This window comes from Procambarus clarkii, unplaced genomic scaffold, assembly GCF_040958095.1.
Source record: "Procambarus clarkii isolate CNS0578487 unplaced genomic scaffold, FALCON_Pclarkii_2.0 HiC_scaffold_105, whole genome shotgun sequence".
NCBI classification, from domain to species: Eukaryota; Metazoa; Arthropoda; class Malacostraca; order Decapoda; family Cambaridae; genus Procambarus; species Procambarus clarkii.
In genome coordinates, this window is record NW_027189138.1 from 78,451 (window position 1) to 102,500 (window position 24,050).

Consider the following 24,050-nt stretch of genomic DNA (forward strand, 5'->3'; position numbering starts at 1 on the left):
AGCCACCTCAATGTCCTATGCCAGTGTCCTTAATGCTTCACCTCACCAGCAACATCATCTCCATAATACTGCACAACAAACTCAGTCCTCTCCACCTCTCTTCCCTCACCCACCACCTCCACCTTATTCTCCTCTTCAAAACCTTTCATATGAACGAGTCACTGCCTGTGTAAAAGCTGCTTACTTGAAGGCCAAGGACGATGACCGTGACTTTGCTGACTATCTTCCTATTTTTCTCACTCATAACGGCCTTCCTAGTATCTCTGTTCCTCCTACTCAGCTATTGCGCTCTGCTCCATTCTCGCCTACAGTCCTCACTCCACAAAACACCACGACTTCAGCTGAGGAAAATACTACAGTTCCCCCACAATGTCCTCCCAACCCACTCCTGACTGCTACAGAAAACGGTGCCACTGACCAAACAGCACATCCCGGACTATCCCAAACTGAAGCATCCATGTCAAAAGCACCTTCACCCTCTTCTCCCAACATTGTCCCCTCCACTTCTAATCTGAATTCAAACACTACAACCTCTGATACCTCTCACCCGGTTCCTGTCAACAAGCCTTCTGCCTTCCTCCATTCCCCAACAACTCCAGTGATTTCTTCTGTAACTCCTCTCATCTCGTCCCGAGCCCGCTCAGCAACCCGTTGTCTTACTCCCACCTCCCGCTGTCAATTTCCCACAATTCCTACCACCCTCCTCCAAGATGCACCCTCCTCAGTAACTGCCCAAGTCATTGAATCACGCAAACCTCATGCTCTTGTACATGCACAAAACCCCACCAGCACCCCATCAAAACCTAAAAATTCATAAAGATCATCCAATTTAATGTGCGGGCATATTTCTCCATTAGACACATGGTGTCAGATTTTATTGAGATCGAGAGACCTGGTGTGCTATTATTAAATAGCACATACATTACGAACTCATATAAAATCAAACATTATGGCTACTCCTCTTACCAGTCACGAGATGAAGCACATGAAGGAGTTGCAGTACTCATCCGTTCTTCATACAAACACGAACTCTTACACACTCATTGGCTTCACAAACATTTCCTAGCCATTAAAGTTCACACACAAATGGGGTCTCTCATCATCTGCACAACCTACACCCGTCCTAACACCGACATTCCCATGCAAGATTTCATAACTCTCTTCAACAACTCTCACTTGCCTGTTTTTCTGCTTGCAGACCTCAATGCACAACACCATACATTCCACCACAATACCACAAATCAGCATGGCAGACAGCTTCACCAAATATACACCCAAAAACATCTATTCTTTCTTGGCCCTGATTTCCCCACTTGTTTCACACATACAGGTTCTGGCAGGCCTGATCTCATATTCACCAACAGACACCGCAGCAACTTGCAACACCTCGTTTCACCAGGGCCCATTACGGGCTCTGATCATATTCCCTTAATTCTCACAGTCTCCACAAATCCTATTCTCATCCCCAGCGCTCCTCAATTCTCATACCATAGGGCAAACTGGGACATGTTCAAACAACACATTGATGACACTGATCTCACTTATGAATACAATGACAAACATCACACTGACATCGACACACAAGCACGCAACATACAAGACATCATCATTCATGCAGCAAACATCTCCATTCCTAAAACTACACACAAACCACTTTTCACTTTCACCCCCTCCATTCGCTCAAAACGCCTCTTAGCTTGCTATCACACTAGATTCTTACAAAACATACATCGTCATGGACAAATACTATGGGACCTAACAGCATTAAAAAACCATATCCTTAACAGCCTAGATGAAGATCACACAAAACATTGGAAACACCTTATAGAACAAGCAGAACAATACAGAATACTGACACCTCAAGAATTCTGGAAACGAATCAAACGATTACAAGGATCAACTCTCACACCGTTTAAATATATTCTACATAATAACAACAAAATCACTGATCCTGAAGCAGTACTCAACATTTTTAAACACCACTGGGAACAAATCTTTCACCCACATCCTCCTGAACCATTTGCACGCCCCAACATTGAAATAGTCGAAGACTGGATACACCAAAATGGACAAGCAACTACACCAGACGACCTCATCCACCTTGAAAATCTCAATTCAAACACTGAACTACAGACTCCCCTAACTCTAGCTGATGTCAAGACAGCTCTCATGGGCACTCGTCGTAGAACCCCTGGTGCGTCTGGCATTGGACATATCCTTCTTAGACAACTCCTTGCCTCTATCATTACTGCTATCACTAACTTATTCAACGCCTCTCTTGCCTCTGGATACTTTCCACTCAACTTTAAGTCTGCCACAGCCGTTCTTATTCCAAAACCTGGAAAATCCCACACTGACCCAAAGAACTATAGACCCATCAGCCTTCTAGAGACACTTGGCAAAGTCTTTGAAAGGCTGATCAACCAGAGACTGAGAACCCACCTTGAACACAATGACTTACTCACTAACAAACAGTTTGGATTTCGGCCTCATCGGTCCTCTCACGACGCCTTAAACATCATGACTAACTACCTCAGTATCAATCAGCACCAAAGACTTAAGACTGCACTCATCACTAAGGACGTTGAGAAGGCCTTTGACACTGTTTGGCATGACGGCTTAAAATTCAAACTATGCAACAACTTTAATCTTCCTCTTATCACCACCAAACTTCTTTCGAACTACTTAGACAATAGGACAATGAGAATTAAGTTCCTCCAACAACACTCTGACTACTTCAACTTACACGCCGGTGTTCCCCAAGGTTCTGTTCTTGCCCCAACACTCTACATCCTATACATAAACGACATTCCTGACCCTGTTCATCACACTTCATTAACCATATGTTATGCTGATGATGTCTCTCACCTTGTCACCAGCAACACTATTGATACACTAACAAACAGAGCACAAACAGAACTTGATGTTGTCACTGAGTGGGAGTACAAATGGCGTATAAAAACCAATTCCAGTAAATCAAAAATCACCTACTTTTTCTGTAAAAGAACTATTCGCCCAATTCCTCTCAAACTCTATTCATACACTCAAAATCCTACTTATATCTCTGTATCTCCCTCCTCCACAGTCCTGGGACTCACATTTGATCGACAACTACTCTTTCACACACACATAACACAGAAACATGCAATAGCTCTTCAAGCCATGAAGAAACTATACAGACTTAGATTTGCAAAACCTGACACAAAAATGCACCTTTACAAAGCAATTATTAGACCTCTCCTAACATACGCTCCACTAGCTCTTTCTCTATCTGCACGTACTAACAAAATAAAACTTCAAAGAATACAGAATAGAGCACTAAGATGGGTACTCAACTCTCGATGGCAAGAGTTAAATACCAGTCAAAGTCTCCATGAAAGTACGAACATTCCTGCCATAAATACCTACTGGAAAACTTTATCAGACAAACAAATTGATAGACTACTCACTTATAATGAACAACACATTGATTTTCTCCTACACACTCTCAGACTACCACGAAACAATCATGACCTCTTCTCTACCATCCATGATCCTCCTCCTAACTCTGTATTTCGTTAAACTTTAGCTCTCAACACCCAGCATCCACTATCATTACATATTCAGCTCTCAACAACCAGCACAAACAATCCGTAAAGGGTCCAGCCCTGACGCTCTTGAGCCAATCACTGTGATGTTGTGAGTTTGTGATGTCCTGATGTTGTCACTGAAAACACCCGACTGAGTCCCTGCCTCGAATGCCGCAACCTAACGACACGCAGCTGGGTTTAGCCCTGGCACTTTTTCTCCTACAAATCTTCTTCCTCTCACCCCCCCTTTTCTTCTTCTGTCCCCACTTCCAAGCTCGCCCCCATGGGCATCTTCTCCTGTATTATTCTGATTCTGATTCTTCCGAAATTTCACCGGAAGCAGTAGCACGTCGCGCTCGCAGTGAGATTTAGGCGATACGCTGTTTGAGCGCCCCGCACCTGCAACCACCTGCCTCTGCATTATTGCAGTTACATGGGACCACCGTTTTGAGGCATCTGACATCACAACCACCACAGTGATCCAACAGCATGGATTCAACAACAGCCAGAGATGCAGAGCGCTAGTAGCACCTGTTGCTAACTTGCAAGGTCAGGGCCGCTTGGTCGGCCCAGACGAGCATACTCTCGTGGTAACCCTACCTGGGGCCACATCCTTATCACAGCCATCTTCCATCCAAGGCAACACCCAGGCAAACTGGCACACACTTCTTTTCAGGCAACGACGGCTCTTCCTCTCGACGTGTTCACGGTTTAGATTACAGCTTCATCAGTGATATAGCGTGCAAAGATACATTACCCTAGTGGGCCAACCCGTACTGCCACCCTGAATAAAACCAGGGACAGCTGGATGGCCTAACTTACGTAATGTGTATTGCCGTGAATAGCACTCTTTCTCTCCTCTGCTAAACATTTCTTCCTCTTCAGGCCGGGACCTACCCCCTGTGCGGTGAAAGTGCAGTGGGGTATTCGTCCTTTCCTCCCAGGTGGGGCCACAGCACGTGCTTGCGCCCTGTGTCTCCCTGCCTGGCTTGTTTGCTATGCCGATCCACTGCTAGAACCTCGTGATAGTGCGAGTCAACTAGCAGTGGGGGTTGCCCTTGAGTAACACCTTCAGGACTCACGAATACTTCGTATTTGTGCCGAACCGGGTTCAATTAGCCTGCTAAGAACCCGGAATTACGCCTCTGACAACCGAGCTCCAACCCACAGCTCACGAGCCTAAGATCCACAGCTCCACGGAGATCACAGCTACCCAGCTGAGTCAACCCACCACCAACACCTCCACCAGACCACTACCTCACCTAAAATGCACTGCCTTCGCCTCCTCTATGCTCTTGATCCTCCCCCAGACCCTGACGGAATAGGACAGAAAATCTACATGATCACCCAGACTCCTTACACCTCCATCACCCCCATTGACAAAGGAATAAAGCTCTTTCTACCCTCTGAATCTGACCTCTATGCTTGCCTCACCCCCAAAGCCCGAACAGGACTACAGACACTTGGACTCACCCCTGCACTGACACTGGAACAGAAACATAATTGCACTGCTGTTGCCTTCAACGTAGACACCACCCTCCTCTCCACGATTACAACTTTAGACAAACAACGTACTGCCGACATCGGAAAAGCCAACAACATCATCATAGAGGATCTCTTCCACCCACCAAACACAAAGATCCTCAGAATCCGATGCTCCTCCCTCACTGAAGCTGAATCCCTCCTCACACATGGCTTTAAAGCAGACCACATTTCCATCCCACATTATAACCTCAAGATGAGCACATACCAATCCATTACACAATGCTTCAGGTGCTATGGATTCAACCATACCACCAGGCAATGCAAGGAAAAGGAACAAGCCTGCTCCTTATGCGCCAACAAAGGACATTTCTGGAAAGACTGCACAGAAGGTTCACGATGCTGTATAAACTGTGGTGAAAACCATCCTGCCACCCACCACAATTGCAAAATCAGGGTGCAACTCATCAAGGCAATGAAGAATAAGACCCCAAACACACTACCCCAATATCAGGCCCAGACAGCACGCCAGCTCTATCCCCAAAACCTCACTAACCAGCTTCACCGCCCAAACACACTTCCCCAAAATGCTCAAACAATACCCATCAACCCTCAATTAGGTAGAGGTGCCCTGCTCCCCACCCCCCCAGGTTTCCCACCTCTCCAAACCCACACCACCAGCGGACACCATCTCGCAAACCACCATACTCAGGCCCCCCCTCCCCTCCCCCCCCTCACCCACCAACAGACGACACCCCGAGAATAGTGGCAGCTATCATAATAGCGCAGATATCAGCACAAGGAGACACGAGGAAGGCAATTTCCAATATTCAACAAATCCTACTAGCAAACAACCTCCCTCCAATAGTCATCCCTCCCAGCTTGGCGTCACAACCAGTACAACCCCTAACACCTCCCCCCATCACCCCACAAGCACTTACACCACCACCGCCCCTTATTACTCCCCAGACACCAAACCCAGTATCACCCCCACCCCCTATCACACTCCAGGCATCAAACCCAGTACAACCCCCACCCCTCATCACCTCCCAGACAAAAAACCCAGCACCACCCCCACCCTCTTTCCCACCCCCCTATCACACCCCAGGCAACAAACCCAGTACAACCCCCACCTCTCATCACCTCCCAGACAAAAAACCCAGCACCATCCCCACTCTCTTCCCCACCCCCCATCACCCCCCAGGCATCAAACCCAGTACCACCCCTACTCTCGCCCCCACCCCTCACCACCTCCCAGACAACAAACCCAACACCACCCCCTCCCCCCATCACCCCCCAAGCACCAAACCCAGAACCATATACACCCTCCCCTGACACCCAGGCCTCTAACTGCTTCTCACAGACCATGCTCCCCATGACAGCTACCCCTCTTCAGTCAAAAAGATCAAGCTCACCAAAACACAAAAGAACTCTCCAAGTGAAAAGAACAAACTCACCAAAACAAAACAAAAAATTTCTGCATGCAAGACGAACAACCCCAATACACAAGAAAACCGACCCATCAATAAAAAGGACATCAGATACCAAGAAACATGTAACCTCCCTCACCTTAGCCCACACGCCCAACACGTCAACTCACCTCACGCCCAACACGCTAGCCAACCTCACGCCCCTAACCCAATACCACACAGGTACAAAGCCCAAAATCCCACAAAATCAGCCCCAAAACGTGTCTTTCTCAGCCAAGAGGACTAACACCTCCCCAGACCACTCCCTCACCCCTACACCAAAACTTCCTAAATTCATATCAGAAACCATGCAAAACGGATCTCAAACATATCTCCTACCCATATCTATAATTACCAAATCTATCTACACAATGAATCAATCCACAAAGAAGAACCTCTCCGGTTCAAACGCCACAAACACTCCCCCATCAAGTCAGTAAACAATGAAAATCACACAATTTAACGTTAGAGCATACTACAACATCAGACACCTAATAGCTAACTTTGTGGAGAATGAAAGACCGGATGTGCTGCTACTGAACAGCACATTCGTGACGAACTCTCACAAAATTAGACATTTTGGCTTCACAACATACCAATCTCCTGATGAAGCACACGAAGGGGTTGCTATTCTGATAAAGAACACCTATAAACATGACCTCCTCACTACCAACTGGCAGCACAAACACTTCCTAGCAGTCCGCATTCACACTCAACACGGGCAGATGATCATTGGTACCACATACATTCATCCAAACTTAGGTCTCCCCCTCCAGGACCTAAACACACTCTTCAACCACACACACATACCAGTCTTCCTCCTAGCAGACCTAAATGCAAAACACCAAACATTCAACCATCGCCAACACAACATGCACGGTCAACAACTACACCAACTCCACCAAAACAAACACCTCACCTTCCTTGGCCCTGACTTCCAAACAACCTACACACACAATGGAACTGGGAGACCAGATCTAATCCTCACCAACAGAGCAGGCACCCACCTACAACACTACATCACACCCGGACCCCTCACTGGCTCAGATCACATACCCATATCACTCACACTCTCCAGCAACCCCATACTCATCTCAGCCACCCCACAATATGACTATCAAAATGCAGACTGGGAAGCCTTCAAACAACACCTAACTGCCAGCACACAGCCCTACAACTTCCAAGACAAACCACACACAGACAGATTCCCAAATCCTCACCATCCAGAATAACATCATACAAGCAGCTGATGCTACCATTCCAAAAACTACCCACAAAACCAGATACTCCTTTTTTCCTTCGATCAGAACAAAAAGGCTACTCTCCTGCTATCACAACAGATTCACCCACAACCTTCACAGATACAATCAAGTAAACACAGACCTCACTATACTCAAAAACCACATACTCAACAGCCTTGACCAAGACCATGCTAACCACTGGGAGAAACTCATACATAAAGCTGAAATACAAAGAAAAACAACTCCACAACAATTTTGGAACTTCATAAAGTGGATCAGGGGAAACTCCTCCTCTTCTGTCTTTACATACATCACTCACAACAATCAAAACTACACCGATCCCTCAGAAGTAGTAGGCATATTCAAACAACACTGGCAGGACATCTTCAATCCCCACCCTCCACAGCCAACAGCAATACAAAACATAAACAGAGTAGAAACATGGATACGACACAACCCTCATGCCATCACACACTACCCTACCATTGACCTCACGACACTAGACGACTTAGAAAGTGACCTCACAGAATCAATACTACCTGAAGAAGTTAAACTCATGCTCAAGAACACCAGACGTAAAGCCCCAGGAGCCTCTGGCATTGGCCAAGCTCTCCTCAAGCAACTTCCAGACCCCCTAATCTTTGCACTCACAGACGTCTACAACGCCTCACTAGCATCAGGATATTTCCCAAGCCCATTCAAAGAAGCCCCAGCAATCCTCATTCCAAAACCCCAAAAATCCCCGACAGACCCTAAGAACTACAGACCGATCAGCCTACTAGAGACATTAGGGAAAGTATACGAAAAACTCATCAATCATAAACTCAGGAATCACCTAGAACACAAAAACATATTGACAGACAAACAATTTGGCTTCAGACAACACCGCTCAACACAAGACGCACTGAACATAATAACAAACTACCTCTCCATAAATAAACACCAGAGGGCCAAGACGGCCCTCATTGCAAAGGACGTCGAAAAAGCTTTTGACACTGTATGGCACGAAGGCCTACGTTACAAACTCTGCACTCTGTTTCAACTATCTGACAACATGCAGAGGCTACTTTGCAGCTTTCTAACAAATAGAAAGATGCAAATCAAGTTCCTCAGCAAGCTGTCAGGTTATTTCAACCTAAATGCAGGTGTCCCCCAGGGCTCAGTTCTTTCACCAACCTTATACATACTCTATATAAACGACATCCCTGACCCAATATACTGGACATCAATGACCCTTTGCTACGCTGACGACGTAACCCAACTGATCACAGACTATACTATTAACGCCCTCACACGGAAAGCACAACAAGAAATAGACAAAGTCACCCTCTGGGAACACGACTGGCGAATAAAAACAAACCCCAACAAGTCAAAAATTACATACTTTTTCTACAACAAACGACGTAACCCTGACCCAGTAAAACTCTACTCTCAATCACCAGATGCAACCCAGATCCCAAGAGTCAACAAAACCACAGTACTTGGACTCACATTAGACTTTAACCTTCGCTTTCACACACACATAACACCCAAGAAAGCTATAGCCTCAAATGCTCTATCAAAACTCTTCCCACTCAAACATGCCTCCCAAGCCACCAAGCTCTATCTATACAAAACACTTATTCTCCCACTCCTAACATATGCACCGATCCCACTCTCACTTGCAGCACCAAGAAATAGGAAGAAACTCCAGCGTACCCAGAACAGGGCTCTGAGATGAGTGTTCGATACCCATTGGCAGGACTTCACCACCAGTGAGGCCCTGCATGAGTGGGCGAACATCCCACCTCTGAACATAACCTGGGATACTATGGGGAAGAAACAGATTGACAGAATTCTCACCTATCAAGACAACTACGACGCGTTCCTCAGAAACGTCCTAAGCAGACCCAGACATACGCACAACCTCTTTAACCTGATCGACGATCCACCTGCTCCGTCCTTTACATAACCCCTCTCCTGTAATTCCACTACTCAAATCACTAAACTTCCAACTATAGCCTCCTAACTCTTCTCCCCCCTCTTTAGGGGGGGACCAACTAGCTCCCGTTTTCTGGTGCCTTGGGTGGGGCGCGATGCTGATTAGCAGATCTAAGACCACATCTGGTGTGAGCCTCCAGGGCACACCCAGCTGAGGGCTGCTGTCTCCGTGGGTGCTCAGGAAAGACAAAATGTTGTCACAGATCCGATTCCTTGCCTTCACTGCCTAGTCTGGTCATAACGATTTCAATGCCATGCAGCTGGGTCTAGCCCTGGCACTTGACCTCATACTGAAAACCCTTCCTCTCACCCCCACTAATTCTTCCCCTATCCCCACTTCCACGCTCACCCATTAGGGTATCTTGACCTATATTTAATTCATTCATTCATTCCTGTAGTGCCCCACCACTGGTCCACAGCTGGTCGGTGGACGTCTGCATGAGGGTACTCTCACTTTGAGAGAGAGTACTGCTCCGCCCTGGTGGTCGCGGAGGTTGTTGGTAGTCAACACTCTCCTCCTCCCCTGGGAGTTAACAAACATAACTCCTCCACTCCAACCTGAGAATAGAGTGTAAGAGCCACAGTATGCTGTCCAGGACCAGGTGTCAATAGTTAAATGTGCTAAAATGAGCATAGTCTTCTCCCAAGCCAAGTACAGTTTAGCACTGGACTGACTGATCTTTAACTCCTAACATAATGAAAATTAACTCCACAAAACCTACTCCACTAACTTAACTTCTCCCACATTTAACAAAATACTTGATAAATCACTTACACTATATAAAATCTTAGCCTGACATTTAATTCCTAGATGTTTAATTCTAGATAATTAATTCTAGGGGTAATTCTAATTCAATTTATGACTAACTCATGGTGATTAAAACTACGATTGTTCCTCGGTAATCCGTGACTGATAACTACGTCTGACCTGCCCTTGAGGTCACACATCCGACATCACCAGCCGCTCTACCGAAGACACAATTCAATATCACTATTTTTGAGAAAAGCTCCGTTGCTAAAGCTTAACCCCTCTACGATGAAGACTCAGTAATGCTGTAGGTGACTTTATTCACTGCCCACTACCTTCACGTCATGATCTAGAACTCAAGGCAACTCCAAGTACCACCTAATTTATCAACAGAGCGTCCCCTATCGACAAATTTCCGACAACCTGCCAGACAGATTGCTGTACAACCAATAAACCTGGGTGTACACCCCTGAAAGCTATGCAGAGAAACGAGAACTAATTTCTCTCCGTAGATCTCAGAGCGAACGCATACGCCAAAACTCTCTTTAGTTTTACGTATCACGCAATTTAAACAACTATTCTTAAAAATACGTGTGGGGCTCCGAGCAACGAAAAACGCGAGCCCACTTACTCCTACGCTTAGTCCCTACACTTAATCATATACACTAGTACACCCAGCAAGGTCAGTGTCACCAACACCGCCTCACTAGACTGCTTCATACACAAGCAGCCTCTTACAGAATGATAATCTCAAAATTGCCACTAAGTTTAATACAAACTTGTAAAGATTCTTTAATTTCAATGAAATTACTCTACTTTTAAATGTTTTGATGTTAACAAAATCGCCAAACTCGCGAATTAAAATGAATATTGCCAATATAAAATCGCCAAGTTAATTGGCGATTTTCGCGATTTTATCCAGTCACTAAGTTTCTCTCCTAGTAGCTGGTCTGAGCTGACGAGACACGTGAGTCAAGGATAAATATTATCCTAAACCGCTGCCACCATTGTAACGATGGGGGGGGGGGGGTGAAAGAGAGATCAAGTAAAGCAAAGTAAAGGAAGGAGGAGGGGAGGAAGAGGAGGAGGAATAGACATGGATAAGGTTGAGAGGGTACTGAGGTAGAGGGAGGTGAGAGGGAATAGAAAACGGGAGAGTGGAGGTAGGAGGAGAGAAGAAAGGAAGAGGGGGAGGGAAGGAGGAATAGTAAGGTTAGAGAGAGTAGACTGTCTGATGTGCTTGGAAGTGTAAGAAGATGAGTTCTGTCTAGCCTTCATCGTCAGTGTTATGTTGATGACCTTGTCATGTATCTCCATCTGGTTCAATAAAAGTTACTTCTACTGAAGCCTTGTTGTGTCTTATGCTCAAACTTTGTTATTATAGAGTTTCCCACCAGCTGGTGTCTGTTGATTGTCTCCATTACCTTGCAGCTTGCAATGTATACATAGCTGACACACACTAGCTAGTGCCTCCTGCCTTGTTTAAGATTGGTACATTCACAGTCTTGAAGATATCATGAAGTTCTCCCCTGCCAGCAAGCAACGTAACTACACCGTTTTAAACGTTATTAGAACGTTTTAACAATATTGTAGCTATGTCAGAATTGTATAAATAACATAGGGAAGTTGTGTGTTGGCAGAAGGGGGGGAGGAAGGGGGTCTAGTGAGGTGGTGTATATAGATTCATGTTGGACGATTATTTCCCGTTCTTGCAGCCTCCCTCAGGAGCCATGGTTGGGATATGACCAGGCCCTTGCTTTATTACTTCCCCCTTTGTTGTTGTTTGTTTGTTTGTGTGTGTGTGTACCACCCACCTTTGTGCACGAAAAATACAGCTTTAGGTTTTGGACGCTGCCTTTCTAGCCACTGGTCGTCTAATGCAATGACTCCTGGCCTATTTTCAAATATCTACTATGTGCCGCTACTTTTAACATTTATGGTGATGCATTGTCGGGTCTAATAATTTTAACTTCATCACATGATGCGTTGTCACGCATCACTAACCTTGGCCTTGTGTTATGTGAGGTTAGAGTTAAACAGCGGGGGATCATGCTACTGATCCTGTAACCCCACGCCCTGGGTCTTTGTTCCCTCCACTAGGGTATCACACATCACCCCCTGGGAGCTCTCTAAGTCATGCCTCAAGACCGGTCACCACTATTTGACCTTGGACCCTAGGGGGAGAGGAGAAGGCCCAGCCCACACTGCTTAAACTCAATCCTGCAATGTGTGACTCCCCACCTGGCCTGCCCACCTGTGTGTCAAAGTTTGCCGGACTTCCGGCCGTATTATCGATCTCACCCCCTTCCTTTCTGGTCGCCAGCTGGGTAATCTTCTATGCGTCCCAGCAACGCAATCTGGTTCGAATATGATATCGTATCTACAGCCAAGGACCTCTTTCTATATAAGATCAGTAATAGAATTCAAAATATAATGATGTGTTGCCAACCCAGTGTCTCCTTCAATGCTGTGCCAGCACCAGTGTGGTATGATCATACATCATTCAATCACAATGCTCAATGAGATGGAGGTGACACCAAAAGCAATGATAAAATAATAAAATTTACTCAAAAGTAAACTACAGACACATGAGATATCTATATATACTCGTATAGAAATAATAATGGTGACAGCAGCGTTCCTCTGGTGGCTGCCAGCAACTTGCATCAGCTGGTCCAGTTTAAATGGACCATTGGCCCCTCTCTGGGGGGGGGGGGGGGCGGCTCCGTCAGTGTAGCTCCACACTCCTCCACAGGTCAGCCACTCACGCCTCTCGCTGTCTACACCAGGCAGTAGATGACATATACGTGTTGTCCCACTGCCTAATATACTCCTATGACTCCTAGAAACACTTTAGTAAATACCTAGATATAACAATAGTCCTATCTTGCCTAACATCAAGGAAAATATGGGAGGGAATAATGATCTACCTTATCAAGTCCTGCCCTCAGACGCCTGGACACCGGTGGTCGCCGGGGTTCCTCAGTCCGTCACGTCGTTTCTTGACGTTCCAGAAGCGTCACCAGTCCCTAGACGTCGTGAAGACTCTCATCATCTCCATACTCGTTCCCTTAGTGAAGTTCCTGGACGCTGGCTCGTCCAGTCGTCACTGTACACGTCGTGTCCCTCAAGCACTCCTTCACCGAGACCACTCACTCATGGGTCACAATGCTGCTTCTCCCTTCTGAGTTCCCAGTGGGCGTGATCCAGTCACAACAGCTCTGCACACCTCGGAGTTCCTCTGGCGGCGAGCCCTTTGTGCTCCTGCCCCAGTCACTCTCTCGACCTTCCAAGCCTCTCAGCTCACAGCTCTCGGCGCTCTTATACCGCTAGAACTCGGCTCCTCGCACTTCCCTCAAGTACTGCAGTCCTTGGTAGTCACTATAAACTTGTCAGGCTGTGTAATCCCACTGAATGAGGCTCCTAGACCTCGGTACTCGAGAGATCAACCAGCGCACGTCCAATCTCAATGAAGCGTCACAGATCTCTGAGCGCCTGGCGCTCTGCAGGCGATGGGCCAGGTCTCCCAATGACGTCACAGACCCAGGGGCGGGCTCTGATTGGTCCATCAAGTCATGTGACCTCTGCCAGCCAATCACCAACCGGCTGGCATGACACACAAAATGGTGGATTTGCAGACAAAGGGGCGCCATTTTGTTGTACCTAGGGTGCCACTTTTCCCCCTTACCTACAAACTTAAAATGCAAATTTCTCCCCAAATAAGCAACCAATTCGGTAGCCTCATACATCAAAAGATTCCCTGCACCTCAGAGAACCTGCAGGTAAGTTAATATGACTCATACAGCTGGCATATGGGAGAAATAGGAGAGGGCACCGTAACAGCGTGTTGCTTCATTTCTTCCTGTTTTGTTGCCTCAATATTTATCAGCTCCTCATCTAGGGTTCCTCCGCCCCCACCCCCCCTCCATTCGTCCAAGCGGAAATACTTATCCTGATCCCTTCCAAGTGCCATACCGTCGTAGTGGCTCGGTGCTTTCACCTGATACTTCCCCTCAACTAGAGTTACCTCCTAGCCCTTCTATCATATTTCCTGGTCATTTCTAGTATATTCTCCCCTATTTCGTATTTTAATCACGGTCGTTTCCCTTTTTATCTAACTATGATGTTTCTTTAATAGTATTGATAGTTTATTTGGAAGCAAAATCACTTTTGTAGTTTCTTTCCGGTACACTTGTTAGGTTTGTGTATTTGTTCTTAGCCCTATTGTGGGTAATCCAGTTTTCTTCTGAACATTTGTATTTCTTCCATTCCCTCCTATTTTTCGTGTTAGCTTCTTGTCGTTGATGAACCGTGTGTTAATATTCTCTCTTAACTCATTGCCTTGTATACCTTGTATTCCCTTATTATTGGTACGAGTCTCTCCAGCCTCATGGCATCTCTGACTTGATCCAACATTTCCTGGACTCTTTCCTCTAAGTTCTTCCTCTTATTGAACATTTTCCAGATACTCTCCTGCTCTTATGCTTTCCCTTTTTTAAAGTCTACTTTCTTCTTCCTGACCTCTATATGTTATGGTCGTTGTATGAAATTCGATCATATAACCAAGCCCGGGTGATAATGATCCCTGGCTCCAAGTGGTATTTCCTGTTGCAAGTTCTCAACATCTTCCTCATTCTGGGTGAAGATTAAGTCCAGTAGACTTCGTGTGCCTCATTTTGCTTGTGTTATCCTTTACATGTTGTATTAAGAAATTTCTTTCCATGACTTCCACTAATTATGCTTCCCGCATTTCTTCCCTACCTTGGGGATTTTCCATGTACCAGTTGATATCTTCGGGATTTAGGTCTCCTCTTCCCCCCCCCCCCAGTGGCTAGTAGTTTAGCTGTCATTCTGTGTGGTGCTGCAACCCGTTCTCGCAAATTCGTAAAGTCAATATTGACTTATTAACTACGTGCATAGGTGATATACTAAACATAATAGATACCCTTAAAAAGATTCATAGAAAACACCGACCTTACTTAACCTTGTTAGTATCTTAAGATAAACATCTTATTGCTTCGTAATTACAATTATTACTTAACCTATACCTATTATAGGTTAGGTAATAATTGTAATTACGAAGCAATAAGATGCTTATCTTAACATACTAAGTAGGTTAGGTAAGGTCGGTGTTTTCTATGAAGCTTTTTAAGGGTATCTATTATGTTAAGTATGTCACCTATGCACATATTTAATATGTCAATATTGACTTATTAAATTTGCGAGAACGGGTTGTGTATATATATATATATATATATATATATATATATATATATATATATATATATATATATTGTGACGGTAACGCGTTGGTGTTCGGCTGTTTAAGGCTAGGGGTATGGCCTCGTCACATAGTTATAAAAAAAAAATAGAAAAACTGGAACTTCGTCTGTGGTAAGGTAAGGAGAAGACACACAAAACACAAGTAAAACTTTAACAATGAAATTTTAATTACGTTAAATAAATCAAAACATGAAAATATGGACAAACAAATATGTATAATAAAATCAATGAATCAAAATAATAAGAATACTTAAATGACACAATGAAAGTTACGTTAAGGCAAAATAATAAGAAGTGCAACACAAAAGTTAAGTGGGAGGTGCTGGAATATTGGCTTAAAGCCACCACCTCTCTCAGTACACGCTAACGTCTAGCTGGGAGGAGTGCTGGCTACGAAAGCACGGAACATTCTGAGGACTGATGTTGGGGTGACCCCAGACATCAGGTAGTATTGGGGGCGAGTGCAGGTGCAGCCAGACCGGCGACCAATCAGCGGAGCCGTAGCGATCAACGGGTAGTTTGGTGGTTGGAGTTCGAACAGGTGGCTGGTTGCATACGTTTCTGCTCACCCTGGCAAGCCTTGCTGGTGCTGGTGTTGTTGTCGGACATTTCTTCCATAGTCTTTTATATAGTTGTGAAGACGTAATTTTGGAGGGAAGAGCAGGCTCAATCTCTTGAAGGAGATTATCGTCACAATATATATATATATATATATATATATATATATATAAAACGCTGAACTGTAATGTCAGTCCTGACCTTAAAAGCTTCATAGAAGGTTGTAACAGATCCCATGAGCACTACACCAGAAACAATTACCTATTTGATATTCCAAGAGTACGACTTAGTCAAACTAGAAATGCTTTACGAATCAAGGGACCTCGAATGTGGAATGACCTTCCCAATTATGTTAAAGACTGTACCTCTCCCAATCAGTTTAAGATAAAAACTAAGTACTACCTAATTAACTCAATGTAAACTACCTCACCCCTAAATGTCAACCCATGCCTACGATTTTAAACAATGCTGTTTGTTGACCAAATTGTATTTTTTTTCTGCCTTGTTCCCCCCCCCCCCTTTTTTCACTTTTTTTCTTATTTTTTCTCAACACTATTTATACCTTAATCTCAATTAGTATTAAGTTTTAGTCTTAGTGTTTTTCCTGCCCGAAACACTTTGCGTAATAGTGGCTTTAGACATTGTATGTACTAGCTCTATCTATAAATCCATCAACTTTTGTATCTCACCTTGAATGTATGTACATTACCTGAATATATATTTGTATTTGTATTTAGTATTTGATAGTGATCCTGGTAATTTACAACTAAGAAAAGAACAGAAGACCCATACAAGGATATGACAACAACAAAGCATGCATAGATGAACTGCAGAGCAGCAACAGCACCCAACCCGTTCTCGCAAATTTAATAAGTCAATATTGACTTATTAAATATGTGCATAGGTGACATACTTAACATAATAGATACCCTTAAAAAGCTTCATAGAAAACACCGACCTTACCTAACCTACTTAGTATGTTAAGATAAGCATCTTATTGCTTCGTAATTACAATTATTACCTAACCTATAATAGGTATAGGTTAAGTAATAATTGTAATTACGAAGCAATAAGATGCTTATCTTAAGATACTAACAAGGTTAGGTAAGGTCGGTGTTTTCTATGAATCTTTTTAAGGGTATCTATTATGTTTAGTATATCACCTATGCACGTAGTTAATAAGTCAATATTGACTTTACGAATTTGCGAGAACGGGTTGCAACATATATATATATATATATATATATATATATATATATATATATATATATATATATATATATATATATATATATATATATATATATATATACATATATATACATATATATATATATATATATATATATATATATATATATATATTTAAAATATATATATATATATATATATATATATATATATATATATATATATATATATATATATATATATATATAAAATATATAATATATATATATATATATAATATATTTATATATATTTACAAAATATTTAAGGAAGGGGGTGGTAGGAGAAAAGCACACAGAAACTGTATTGGAGGGGATCTAAACATTCCCTCTAATGCGTTATGCGTGGTTTCCTCCGAGGCTATGGGTCCCCCTTCTTCCAGCTAGAGGTGGTACTCCCTTCCTATATATATATATATATATATATATATATATATATATATATATATATATATATATATATATATATATATATATATATATATATATATATATATATATATATATATATATATATATATATATATATCAACCCGTTCTCGCAAATTCGTAAAGTCAATATTGACTTATTAACTACGTGCATAGGTGATATACTAAACATAATAGATACCCTTAAAAAGATTCATAGAAAACACCGACCTTACCTAACCTTGTTAGTATCTTAAGATAAGCATCTTATTGCTTCGTAATTACAATTATTACTTAACCTATACCTATTATAGGTTAGGTAATAATTGTAATTACGAAGCAATAAGATGCTTATCTTAACATACTAAGTAGGTTAGGTAAGGTCGGTGTTTTCTATGAAGCTTTTTAAGAGTATCTATTATGTTAAGTATGTCACCTATGAACATATTTAATAAGTCAATATTGACTTATTAAATTTGCGAGAACGGGTTGATATATATATATATATATATATATATATATATATATATATATATATATATATATATATATATATATATATATATATATATATATATATATATATATATATTGGTGTATACTGGCAGCAGGTTTTCTTTCAAACATGTTTCATTGAATATGACCGCATATTCTGTATTTATTATTTTCTGGTTTAGGGCTTCTATCCCTCTAACTATTTTCTTAGCATCAGGGCTTAATTGAAATAGGAGTTCTCCAAAACTCATTTTCGTCATTTTAAGGTGAAGAAAAGAAGTGATTTACTATAGAGTGTATTACACTTATTTGTATAATTTGCACGACGTTTCGAACCTCCATGGTTCATTCTCAAGTGAACAGATCTTACAATACTAGTTGATTTTATACCCGCATTAGGTCAGGTGATAATACAATGAAGGTGAAAACATGGGGGGATACATAAGGGATAAATGTGAGGTGAAACATAGAGGCTGCAGAAGGCTCATTGGCCCATACGAGGCATCTCCTATCTAAACGCAAAGATTAATCCAGTGTAATTGGCCTGTTATGTTGGACATTGTCTTCTGTGTTGGCATCGATATGTTCTTGTCTTGTCCTTACTCTCATGGTGGGTAGAGTAAATAGTTCCGTGATTTGGGTGTTCATGGTCGGTCGCTCTATTCTTATGTGAATTGCCTCAAGAATTTGTAATCTTCTTGAATCTTGGGTTTTGTCTATTATGCAAGTATTCTTGTTCAACATTTCTCTTGTTAGAGTAATGTCATGGGCTTGTCTCATGTGATTCCTAGGGGCACCAGATTGAAGATGGCATGTCAAACGCCTCGTCAGCTTGGTCGACGTCATACCTATGTACTTACATTGAAGGTTACATCCTTCGTGGGGGCAAGTGTACATGTATACAATGCTTGACTGCTGTAGAGGGTTCTCCGTCGGCTTCGGGCTGTTTTTGATAAGGAGTTCGGAAGTCTTCTTGGTTTTGTAGAATATTATCAGGTTTATGTTTTGGTTAGGAGTAGTGCTTTTTACTCCTTTACGGATTATTTCTTTCATTATTCTTTCCTCTTTTATATGTTCACTGTGCATGGTTGATTTGTAATATAATTTTATTGGGGGTGTTGTGGTTTCTGTTCTAGGTTCTGAATTATACCAACGGTCCAAGTGTCTTCTTATAGCAGCGTTTATTTCCGCGTTGCTATATCCGTTGTTCACCAATACCTGAGTTACTCTTTCAAACTCTCTACTCACGTTGCTCCATTCAGAGCAGTGGGTAAGCGCTCGACGAATATAAGCATTGAGAACACTGGCTTTGTATCTTTGGGGGCACTCACTTCTACCGTTCAGGCATAATCCTATGTTGGTGGGCTTGGTGTAAATGTAGCATCTTATTCAATATGGCTTCGGACCCCAAAGAGCACAATTGATGCTCTAATAAGTATGATTAACCTGATTCATGCAGCTCTTGACTAAGGTTGAGTTCCCTGATGTGTTTACCCGTTGTAGTTAAGTGTTACAAGTGACTTTTAACACTTAACTACAATAACATTCTTACACATACACTCACTCCACACATTCTCTTGTGCTACTTACATGTCTAAAGCTCTAGTTCATAAATGTTAATCCTGATCTGAAACTCTTCCTTGACAGATGTAAAAGAACCCAAATCTATATAAATACAAATGGAAATGTTCGTTTGTGCATAACTGCTAATCTCCGAAAGTTCTCCACCGATTGCTTTAAAATTTTACAAACAGATGTTAGGAAATTGCTGTGCATTATGTAGGATTGGAGTAATGTTGCAGTGACCAGTGCAGTGTAGGTACAGATGTGTGAGGACGGCCTCTTCACTCCTGTTAGTGTGGTATGAGGGCGTCCAGTAAATAACACTTATTCACATTGAATTCCATTTGCCACTTGACGCTCCAAGTACTTGTTTTAGCTAGATCGTTTTGAAGGGCATTACACGTCTGCGTCTCCTATCTTCCCCAGTATCGTAGCATCATCAGCAAACATGTTCATATAATTCTGTATTCCTTCTGGTAGATGGTTTATGTAGACGATGAACATTACTAGTGCAAGAACTGAGCCCTGTGGTACTCCGCTAGTAACGCTTCTCTAGTCAGATACGTTGTCTCATCTCTCTGTCAGTAAAAAAAAACAAAATCATCCATGTCAGAAGTCTCCCTTCACCCCTCCAACATGTTTCAGTTTCCAGAACAGCCTCCTGTGAGGGACTGTGTCAAAAGCCTTTTTAGGTCCAGATAGACACAGCCAACCCAACCACCTCTTTCCTGTAGTTTCTTTATGACTCTATCATAAAAACTAAGTAGATTTGTTACGCAGGCTCTTCCTGTTTGAAAACCAGTCAAACCAAAATCAGACTGCCCCACGGGGGACAGTCCTGTCATCAAGGACGTGGTTCCCTGATCGCTTGTATACTGTTTAGGAGATCCGTTGTGTCCTTTAGTGTCTCTGGCAGCTGTTGGTGGAGTGGGCTTAACAGGGCTGTGCAGATCCTTATCACGGCCCCTACGAATGGTCTTCTCATGTCTACTGTTTCATTTCTGACGTTATTTAGTAACTGAAAATTAATTTAGTTTTACGCATTTTGCTCAAGTCCTTAGCGGTGTGCTCTAAGTTAGAACTATATGGGATGACCAAGTTGTTGTAAGTAGCGATCTCCTGCTGCCTAGTGGTGTCAGTCTGGTCTGCCTAGTGGTGTCAGTCTGGTCTGCCTAGTGGTGTCAGTCTGGTCTGCCTAGTGGTGTCAGTCTGGTCTGCCTAGTGGTGTCAGTCTGGTCTGCCTAGTGGTGTCAGTCTGGTCTGCCTAGTGGTGTCAGTCTGGTCTGCCTAGTGGTGTCAGTCTGGTCTGCCTAGTGGTGTCAGTCTGGTCTGCCTAGTGGTGTCAGTCTGGTCTGCCTAGTGGTGTCAGTCTGGTCTGCCTAGTGGTGTCAGTCTGGTCTGCCTAGTGGTGTCAGTCTGGTCTGCCTAGTGGTGTCAGTCTGGTCTGCCTAGTGGTGTCAGTCTGGTAGTAATATACTATGGCAAGTTTTAAAGCTTCGCCCAGGAACCATCCATCCTACTCTATTGAGCTGACTGTTTATTTTATTGATTTCATTGTGTAACCACTGAGGACTACAGACTCGCAATGCTGTTAAGAAAAGATCTGAAGCAACACTACTTTTGACTTGGCGTGATCGCTGAAGTAATGGAGGTAGTTACCTGTATGTGTATCTTTCCTGTACATGCTGAAGCTCAATGAAAACTTAGATCTAATATAATGTTATGCAGTTTCAAACATGGTTTAGCATCCAGGAATGGCTGCATAGATTTTTGTGAAACAGTCAGGGATATCTGCCACAGCAGATGGGCCAAGGCAAAATACCTGGTTGTGGTTGTGCTCATGTTGCATATCCCAGGATCATTGTTTACTATACCTCCTCAAAGCGACAAAATTATTTTTCATAAACATAAATATTCAGTAAATATGAAATTCTCATTCGGAACTGAATTGTAAATGTTGAACATGTATCTATTGAAGGATGTGTTCGGAAGTGGTGAACATGTAACTACTGTAGGAAGTGGTGAACATGTAACTGCTGTAGGAAGTGGTGAACATGTAACTACTGTAGGAAGTGATGAACATGTAACTATTGTAGGTTGTGTTCGGAAGTGGTGAACATGTAACTATTGTAGGATGTGTTCGGAAGTGGTGAACATCTACTGTAGGAAGTGGTGAACATGTAACTACTGTAGGAAGTGGTGAACATGTAACTACTGTAGGAAGTGGTGAACATGTAACTATTGTAGGATGTGTTCGGAAGTGGTGAACATGTAATTATTACAGGATGTGTTCGGAAGTGGTGAACATGTAACTATTGTAGGATGTGTTCGGAAGTGGTGAACATGTAACTATTGTAGGATGTGTTCGGAAGTGGTGAACATGTAATTATTACAGGATGTGTTCGGAAGTGGTGAACATGTAATTATTACAGGATGTGTTCGGAAGTGGTGGACATGTAATTATTACAGGATGTGTTCGGAAGTGGTGGACATCAGCCTGCCCAGAGAGGTCCTGGAGATGTAATTCACGCACGTGCCTCTAGTTCATCTGTTGACCGTCGATGCTTGTCTGTCGCTACTGGAACACAGTCATCCTTAACCCTGAGGTGAGTAATACAACCATACAGTGAGTAATATAACCCTACAGTGAGTAATACAACCATAGAGTGAGTAATATAACCCTACAGTGAGTAATACAACCATAGAGTGAGTAATACAACCCTACAGTGAATAATACAAACCGACAGTGAGTAATGCAGCACTTTGATGAGTAATAGCACTCTACGGTTAGTAATACCACACAGTGGTGAGTAAGTAATCGTAATGTCTTCTCACAGACATTTAAACACAGGATAAAAACAATACTTGTGCATTTGTGAAAGTTATATATTGATTTACAGCAACTCTTTCGCTATCACCTGAGTGCTTTATCAAGGTGAGAGTGTGTGGTTAGGACGAGATTTACATCTCAACGACTAATGAAGTATTCAGGAGAGTGCGGAAGACTTGGTGTAATTCTTTATAAAAATATCACAAAAACATAATTTTGGTTTTCTATTCACTGAGGTGAGTAATATAATCATACAGTCAGTAATGCACCCTACAGTTAGTAATAAAACACTGTGGTGAGCAATAATGCCATCGTCAGTAATATACCCCCCACAGTTAATAATACAACACTGAGTTGAGTAATATAATCCTACAGTCAGTAAAACACCCTACAGAGAGTAATACAACACTGTGGTGAGTAATATAATTCTACAGTCAGTAATACAACCCTCAGTTAGTAACACAACACTGTGGTGATTAATATAATTCAACAGTCAGTAATACAACACTGTAGGTGGGTAATATAATCCAACAGTTAGTTATACACCCCTAAAATTAGTAACACAACACTGGTGAGTAATGTAATGCTACATTGAGTAATACATCTCTAGGCTTAATGATACAACATAGTGGTGAGTAATATAAACCTACAGTAAATTGAAGAACCCTGAGATAAATATATAAAAATGTATGTTAAAGCTTTCTAATTGCTTAAATTTAAATTTGGTTATAACAAACCTAACAAATGAAGACGGCTGTACTCAAAAGCTGACCTTTCCGTAATTTATATTTTGTTTGTCGCATTGCTGACTCGTTTGCCTGACTTTGCTTGCACACAATTTCAGTTTATACCATGGAGAAAATTTTACCATCGACTGAAGCTTTTGCCTTGGAGCGTAACGTCCAGCATACTGCTCTTCCCGACAGGGGAGAGAGACAAGTTGACAGCCAACGATATCATGTCTGCCATTTGTTAGCGCCACGGTCTGACTTCTTTGAGATACTGTATCACCAGTGTCATCAGGTAAGATAACACCATGATAGACTTTATCAACAGTGTAACTGTTGATACAGTTACGCACGTCAACTGAGACATCCAATACATGGTTGATGATAGTAGTATTAATGACATTGATAATACGAGGTCTTGAACTAGATACTGACAGGGGAACAACAACAAAGCTGTGATATTGAAA